Source organism: Gossypium raimondii, chromosome 3 (genome assembly GCF_025698545.1).
Source record: "Gossypium raimondii isolate GPD5lz chromosome 3, ASM2569854v1, whole genome shotgun sequence".
Classification (NCBI taxonomy): Eukaryota; Viridiplantae; Streptophyta; class Magnoliopsida; order Malvales; family Malvaceae; genus Gossypium; species Gossypium raimondii.
Window position 1 is genome coordinate 36,933,223 of NC_068567.1, and position 9,509 is coordinate 36,942,731.

Below are 9,509 nucleotides of genomic sequence, written 5' to 3' on the forward strand. Positions count from 1 at the left end.
ATGCATTGTAGATATTCTGCCTTGTAACAACGTGTGATCTCCCCGCACCTCAATTATTCCAACTAAAATTCAAATGCTAGTTCCACCTTGAATTGTAAGTATTGGAATAGGGGTTATTATTTTGGTTAAAATTACCCATATAATATATCATTGCTGGGTTTGATGGGCATTCATCAAACAGATGATCCTCGCCAGAATAAACGCATGACATTTCGACTAAGTGCATCTACTGAGTTGTAGTGGGCTTCTTCATTGTTTTGATCATATTAGGTAAAGAAGATTCCTGATATGTGAACGAAGTAACTGTGTCGAGCTCCATAGTACCAACAGCTCTCTTGTACATCTAAACTCTTGTGATAGGGTACTAATAGTCATTGTTGACAATCTTTTCCAAAATCTCATATGCTTCGTTGTAATATTTATCCAACAATGTACCATTGGTAGATGTATCAACTACCATTTGAGTATGTGCATTCAACCCATTATAGAATATTTCCATCTGAGTCCAGTCTTGGAATCCATGCATCGGACATTTTTGAATTAACTCTTTAAATCGTTCACAAGCTTCATATAGCATTTCATCATCCACTTTCCGAAAAGATGTGATGCCATTTCTAAACTTGGCATTCATAGTAGGCGGGTTATATCGTAGCAAGAATCTCTAGCAAAGATCATTTCATGATGCCATTATTCCCAACAACAAAGTAGTTAGCCATCCTTTTCCACGATCTCTTAAAGAGTACCGGAATAGCTTAAGTCTCAAGGCGTCTTCAGGAACACCCTACTGTTTTAATGAATCCCACACTTCTAGAAAGAGTCTTAAATGTAATCGTGGATTTTTAGTGGGCAGTCCACTAAACTGTCCTACAGTTTGTGACATCTAGAACATTACTGGTTTCAACTTAAATTGTTGCACTTGTATATTTGGTCTAACCATCCCTAGATTCAGATCATCTAGCATTTGGACAATATGCTCTCTAATTGGCCTATCTCGACCATTCACCACACGTCGAATGGGAGGATTTTCATTGCGACCATTTGGATTACCATTAAGATCATTCCTATTTCCAACCATTTTTCTCAATTCTTTTCTCTTTCTTTTTCTATCAATCACTGGATAAATTTTTTTTCTTTGTTAGCAGGAATGCCTCTTCTCATGCACTAATGGCAAACCTATAAAAAGTAAGTACACTAAGTTAAATAAAACTACTAAGTAAAATAAACAAAGTAAATTTCACCAAATTGATGATCCCCGACAATGTCACCAAAAACTTGTCACGTGCAAAATGATATGCAATTTTTTCAAGTATACACGTCGAATCAAGTAATAAAGTGATTAGTGAGTATCGTTCCCACGAGGATTAGATTGAAGCATAAAAGTGGTCAAGTTATTGAAATATGGTTCGTGACTCTATGTCTAGAGTCGACTACAAGTGTCTATCAAATACTTTCTCATTTCATTTAATTTTAATCCAACCAATCCAACCCTTTTGGAATTGGAATCAATTTATAAGTATGCGAACAGTCTTCTATGTCCAGAGATCATTTGCATTTTAATTAAGAAATAAGAACAATCAAATGAAACAATAAAGTAAATTAGATATATAATGCATCCAGAAAAATAGTTCAAGGTTTCATTGAAAGTATTCCTAACACTATGAGATTTAGCTCATGGGTTCGGAAATTAAATTCCAAACCAAAATATTATCCGACATTGTGCTCAACTACTTCAATTTAATCTTCCGAAGGAACACTAATGAATATGATGGAAGAACTTCAGGAAACAGCTTTCGCTTACCCAGTCTAAATTTTGGGAGCACAGCGTCTTGTGATGTCTAAGAAGGACTGCCTTCTACTTCTTTTCCTTTGTGAGACCGAACCCTTATTCATGCTTAAGGATATCTCCCTCTTGTTCGTCTTTTTGGGTTTCCTCATTTGGCTTTTTATAGCTTTTTCCCTAGGGTAAATCCAACAACCCATGTTTATCTTTTCCTCTTTTTAAATTCTTTTTTCAACAACCCAAGCTTATCTTCTCCTCTTTTTAAATTCATTTTTTTTTTGCATAAAACCCAACATCCCAGGATTATCTTCTCATCTTTCTTAGGCATATTTTTCTAGTACAAGTACAGTTGGGCTGAAACTGGTATGAAATACAACTCTTTTCAAGAGTTATCAAAGAGCGATACCAAAACAACATCTCCAAGTGACCCTTTTGCTTGGAAAATAGGTTTTCTTCTTAAAGACGAGGCTTTCATGGGATACGACACTTCCATTTCTTCTATCATCGAGAAACATGGATAAAAATTTTTTGTTTACATCTAGAGGATGTTCTGACCAAGAGTTTTAAGAGTTTTATGCTCACCTTACTTCTTCAAATACTTCATTTATATATTTGTCAGGAGTCTAAGTCTTATTTGATGAGGAAACTATTAATGCTCAATATGGTCATTCTGATATCCAAGATGAGCATACATAGTTTGCTGTAGCCATCACTGCTGATCAATTGACTCAAATTCTTCAAGACCTTTGTGTGGTAGGAACTAAATTGACGGTGTTGAGGCAAATTGTTACACCGTGGAAAGGGAATCTTTGAAGCCCAAGTGTAGGGTTTGGTATCATTTCCTTAAGACGCATTTAATCCCTTCTACCCACAACTCCACTGTTTTTAAGGAGTGGATGTTGTTGCTCCATTCCATAATGTAGAGTAGGAAGATTAATATAGGTAAGATCATTTTCAACAAAGTCCATCGGTGCGTGCAAGAAAATAGTAGGAGTCTCAACTTCCCATCTCTAATCATCACACTTTGACAGTGCGTAAATGTGCAAGTACAGTCCAGTAAAGATGTCACCCCAAATAAAGGGGCCATTACCAGATTGATTGTTACGAATATTTCAAGGGAGGTTTTGTCACGTTAATAACCTCTTGGCTCAGCCTCTACATCCTCTACGCCAACATTTGCCACTGCAAACACCTCCAATTCCAACAGTTTATTTGAGCAGCAAGTGCTCAGCTTATTGGAGAAATTGCAGAAGCAAAATAATTTTATCGAGAATCAACAGTTTCGACTTGCTGTAGATTTGGCAAAACTGCAGGACTAATTGGCTCTCTATTGGGCCTATGTGGAGAGGAGGGATGCTACTATGAAAAGGTCCCTTCAAAAGATTTCCACGAAGTCGATGCATGCATTGCCTGACTTTCCTAAGGAATTGCAAGTAGTTGTAGCAGAAGGGGTTGGTGAAGTAGAGCCAGTTGAGATAGACCCCGCCACTACTAAGAATGTAACCAAAGAACCAGAGGAACAAACAGAGAACACGGAATCAGTCAGCCTTGCGACTGATCGTGTGGAAAAAGATGAAACAAATCTCACACTTGCACCACCAGTGGATAACACTCCAGTTGTTCTACGTCCCTCTACTGAACCAATGACTGAAAAAGATCAAGAAATCAATCGCCTCATTGATGAAATCACCGAGTATGATAATGAACAGGAGGATGTACCACTCTACTCATTCAAAAGGAAACTACGTTATAAGCATAGTGCACGCAAATCATCCTTTCCTTAGATCATGCATTCCATTTGTTTTTTCATGTCATTTTCTATACATATATATCTTCTTGCATTCATGTTTCATGCCTGTACATGCATTGATGACAATGCACCCTATAGGTTTGGGGGTGTATTGAGCATTTAGGATGCATTTATTATTTAATAAACACTTTGTTTATATTTAGTAAGCATGCTCATTTTAGTGAATTTTGTTTTTCCATGTAACCGACAAGTACTTTTTCGACTATGATGAGTACAACTTTTACTTGTGATGTTTGATGATGAATTTAAATTCTTCAATAAATCTAGAACATGTGACAGTGGATTAGGCAAATTTAGCTTAGGTGAGGTTGATTGGAAATTACCTCCTAAAAATGATATGTCCTGAATTTAGTTATATTTGGACTATAGGGGATTTCTTTTAATAAACTTAGATATTCTTGTAGCTAAACTCAATAAAATTGCCAAATCATTATTTAAAGAGATAACAGTAGATACTCCAATACTTAGAATTGCCAATTAAGTCAGCAGCACTTTGTTTACTCCATCGTGCTGTTGGCTAGAAAAGAAAGTTTAAACAAGAATGTGTAATAAAGTAAAGAAAATTGGGGGCTCTCCACTGTAGCAACATGCTAAGTAATTAGGGAGGTAGTTCTTTGCTCCATCCATCTTCTAAGTTTAAAACTTTAGCTTCATGAGTGATTTTTATGCAAATTGTGACATGGTTGAGTACTCGGTAATTTGGTGTATGCTCCATTTTAATTATCGACTCAAAGAATTGTGTGACATGCTAAAACCCCTATTTCAAAAAACTTAATAAAAGAAGAAAAAATGAAAATGAAAATAAAATGCCATTACATAACACCTTGAGTTTACTTAAAAGATAAAGTAAGTAAATTAGGAGATACTTGCTATAGTGAAAGTTGCATGAGTACTTAAGGCAATATTTTCTACACTGCCTTTGCTGAATAAGCTTATGAAAGTTGATCAAATTTTCAAACATAGAAGATTGCTGAGAACTGAAGTATAGGATGCTTTTTTGATGGTCTAATAACAGAAATGTGATTATGTTGCTGTGGCAATTCGTACATTCATGCATTCATACGTATCTTGCTTGAGGACAAACAATAATTTTCAGGTGAATTTAGTTGCATTTTAGGATTTTATATTAGTATTTTTTAGGGCATTACATTAAGGAGCTTGGACTATGCTTAAATTTTATTATATGTTACTTTTAATTGTTTGTGTGAAGGATTTACTTGTTGATTGAGTGGTAGGTGCAGAAAGAGGAAAAAGGAGCAAATGAGTGAACATTTGTCATGGAAAAAGGTTGGAGAGGTTGCCGACATGGATGTTGTGGCAATGCCAAGAAGATACCCAGTCAACACTTAACCGTTATCAGCCCTACTGTACGTTTACCAGAAAAATTAGCCTAAAAAAGAGGGAAAATGATCATGGGATCATGGGATGATTGGCCTACTCTAAAGGAAGAGGTATAAAACCTAAAAGGAAAAACTAAAAATGGGGAGAATTGGAAAAAATTGGGGGAGAATTGGGGAATAAATATCCTTGGACGGGAGTAGAGGATAACAGTTGAGAATAAGACAGAGCTAAAAGGAAAAAGAAGAAGACAGTCCCTTAGCCAGTAGTAGATACTGCGACGCCGGAGATGTGGGCTAGATAGGTGAACGCTATCTTTCTGAAGTTCTTTCTTTACTTTGTTATTTGTTGTTCCGTAAATTGAATTGATGAAAATGATTTTGAATGTTATTTTGAATTGGGATGTTATTTACCATCCAATGAGTTAATCTTATAGGGTTAGGATTACTTGATGAAACCTTTATTTCCATGAATGGCAAAAGCCTAGGTTAGTTTTAATTTACTATTTCATTCAATGGTATTATTGGATTGCATGTGTGTAGTCTTTAGACATAGATGATTGTGCTGCAAGTTTACGAAATTAATCTAATTCTGAAAAGGTCGATTTAGGTAGATTGAAATTCAGTGATATGAGTGAGTGTTTAAACAAATACTCATAGCGGACTCTAAGCATAGAGCAGTGTCTCATACGGAAGGAAGTAGAAACAGTCGTAGGAACCATACTCAAGGCCTATAGATATATACTGCTCTAGGTGAGGTAACTTAAGGTCTAGCTCTCAAACGAAGTAAACCATAGTAGAACTATTCCAAGTAGAAGAATAAAATTAAACTTGCCGAGGCATTATTGGTTAATGAGGGGAGGTTTTAAGTAATCCCAGCCTTACAAATCAACATCGTAGATCCTTTATCCTTTGTCGTTGCATCTTTGTTTTCACATCCTTAATTGTTTACTTGTTTATTTTAAAGATTTTATACAACATTATTCTCCTAATTGCCACTACATTATTATTACTGTTTTTTCCTTAGCATTAATCTCACTTTACTATAATAACTTAACCATTTTATACTTATTCTATCCCTATGGAGACGATCTCACTTATCACTTTTTTACTTGATTTGACGTGTATACTTGCAGAATTTGCATATCATATTTACACTCGGCAGAATCCGACCCACTTAAACTTGATGAATTACTTGAACATTAGTATAGTTTAGTCTCCACACCCCGGGATGGTGAATGGAATGATAAAACAATGAATGTAACGCCCCTAACCCGTATTCGTCATCAAATGAGGGTTACAGAGCATTACCAAACAAATGATAAATTTAAACATACATTTCATACATTATCATAAACACATTATAAAATAATCATTCACATACATATCGTCCCTAAATCAAGCATTCGAGACCCTAGAAACATCTTAGAAAATATTCAGGACTAATTTGAAATCATTTGGAAAGTTTATGAAAAAGTCACAAATTTTGGAATATAGGGTCACATGGCCGTGTGGCCAGGCCGTGTGCCTCACATGGCTGAGACACACGCCCTTGTCTCAGGCTGTGTAACCTTTGAACTAGGTACACAGAGATGTGTCCTAGCTCATGTCCTCACCCATGTAACTCTCTGAGTAGGGTTACACAGCTATGTCAGACGCCCGTGTGCGAGGCCATGTGCTAGGCCGTGTAACTTACTAACTTGCATACAAAGGAACCTAAAAGGGACGCACGACCGTGTCGCCAAGCCGTGTGTCACACAAGGCTGAGTCATATGCCTGTGTGGACTTGAATTTTCCCAAAATCAATCCACTTCAAATACCACATCATGCATCAACCTATAGGCCTTTTGCGCACATAATCAAGGCATCAAAATCCTGTCAAAACATACATATAATGAGCAGTTCAAGAGTCCTAAATCAACTAACCAATATGCCATTCAAGGAGCCTTAACCCCACACAATAACACTTACCTAAACATGCAAATTTTACCTCATTTCAATCATCAATTACTAGTTCAATACTTTCCAACACAACTCATAATTTGACCATTTTCAAGCTAACATTTTGTACCAACAAGACATACATTTTCACTGTCAAAAAGTGACCAAAAGGACTTGCCTAAATGAACATTATAAGTCCATAAACCATACATAAAAATCAAGGCACAAACATGCATAATTACCATGTTCAATCTATTATCAACATGCCAAGATAATTCTTATAAACAAGTACAACAAAGTTACCAAAACGTCATAACTTGGTAAGGCATCAAAGTGAATCAAATCAACATAGCTTTCCAAAGTTTAAACATGTCGAGACATAATTAACACATACACCTTAATACCATTACAAAGCACCCTATACATGCCATTATAAACCTTAGCCAAATTACTCAACACCACTGAATTGTCCACTAGATAGTGTAATATATCTCCGACAATCTGTAAAGTAAAGAAAACTATTACATAAGCAATGACTGATTAGTAAGCTCGTATAAAATTAAACTAAACCTATCACTTCTTCAAGTCAATTCATAGAATAGGTATAAATCAAATCAAGTCATAAGCTTAATATAAGCCTATTGAAAAACTGACAATACACAAATTGGTAAGTTCCTCAACATCACATAAACATCAACCTTTTCATAAAATTATGAACCATTCCATTTAATTTTCTTACCATTTCATTCCAAATGCTTTACACAAGCCTAAAAAACATCATTACTTCACACATTAATGCACTTATCCTTGATAAAAATGAGTTCATCCATAGGATATATGATTTAGCATGTATAAACATACCATTTTGCATCATCAATATTACCATAACTTCATAATTCATTGCAATTTCACACTTACCATTTCATTTTCGTAACAATAAGTATAAGCATAAGGTAATTCAACCACAAGCTTGTCACAAGCCTAAATATCATTACCAATACACAAGTTAGTGCATTTATGCATAACTCAACTGGATTAACCACATGATAAGCCGTTTTCATAAAAAAATACATCATTTGAACCACACATCCTTTTCATGAGCATATGTATAATTCCATTTGGAAACTTACCATTTCAATCCCTTTTCATACCCGTTGAACCATCTAGAATATCATCAGATACTCAAGAAAGCTCACACGAAGTGTGCTTAAACATAGAACCGTAACATTTCCTTTACATTGTTGCTCACATGAGTTGTGAAATGGGCCTGCTCACAGGAGCTGTGGGTCAAAATGTAAGCTACACGATGCTGCTCACACGAGCTATGCAGTATCTACAACAAATGCAGGACCTCAGCCATGGGTATGACATTCAAGACTAGCACCTGAAACATGAAATCCCTAATGACATGTCATTTGTATCCTACAAATTCCTAAGGTTCAACCAGGACTCGACAATTTTCATAGCACTGCTTTGGATTTACATTGTTCAATAGCATTACAAATAAATAATAACATACAATTCAATTACATGAATATATTAAACCATACATACAAACTTACCTCGACGACTAGGGCGTAAAAACAAAGTCGAACTAATTTGAGGCTTTAGCTTTTCCCTAATCTAAATCCTTACGTGGTCTATCTTGATCTAAATTGACAAATTCAATCCATTTAATATTTCTAGTATTCAATTTAGTCTACATTTCATATTTATGCAAAATTACTATTTTACCCCTAACATTTTAACTTTTCACAATATAGTCTTTAAGCTCATAAATTGGAGTCTAAGCATTTTCATCCCCTATTCAAGCTAACCGATTTCATTAGGGACCTATATCAACCCATAACAATTATCATTTATAAATTTTCCATAAACTTTTACCAATTTTACAAATTAATCCCTAAATTCAAATTTCATAAAAATCAATTTACTAAACTTGTTTATTCTTCAAGAAGAATTCATAATATACCATTTAACATCAAGAATCATAGAAGAACATTCATAGTATAACCCTCAACCTTTAACAATTTTACAAATTGATCCCGGTGCTAGCTAGATTAAGATAAAATGACCTAAAAAACATAGAAATCATTAAAAACGAGGTTCAAAATCTTACCATGCATTAGACTATATGCTAGCTGAAACTTATGATCAACAATGGTGTTTCTTCCTCCCCCATTCGGTCATGAAAAATGAGGAATGAAGAAAATAGCCACTAATTCCTTTTGTTTATGTTAATTAATTAATTTATTTACTATATTACCCTTGCTTATAAACTAAAATTGTTTAAAATTATACCTTGAAATCGTCCATTAATAAAAACAAGGTATACTTACCTTTTAAAACCCTTAATTCATGATTCTTTAGCCATTTAGTATAATTAAGCTAATAGCGATTAAATTTTGCATCCTTTACGATTTAGACCTAATTTAATTAACTATCTAAACATTAAAATTTCTTAACGAAACTTTACTACAACCTTAATAACACTCCAAAAATAGTTTATTAAATATTTATGACTTAATTTATAGAAACGAGATCTTATTACCTCATTTTCATAAAACCACTTGACTTTAGGATCTTACCACTTGAACCTAATTATTCTTCCATTATAGAATAATCACTCAATCAAATTTTT

The 9,509-nt window shown here is 34.6% G+C and overlaps 1 non-coding gene across 1 annotated transcript; it reads left to right on the forward strand.

The window, feature by feature from the left end:
• The first annotated feature begins 515 nt into the window (after positions 1-515).
• On the forward strand, positions 516-622 carry LOC128040235 (small nucleolar RNA R71). The gene has a single exon (XR_008194893.1). It is a non-coding gene; the product is annotated as a small nucleolar RNA R71 (small nucleolar RNA).
• Positions 623-9,509: the final 8,887 nt, after the last annotated feature.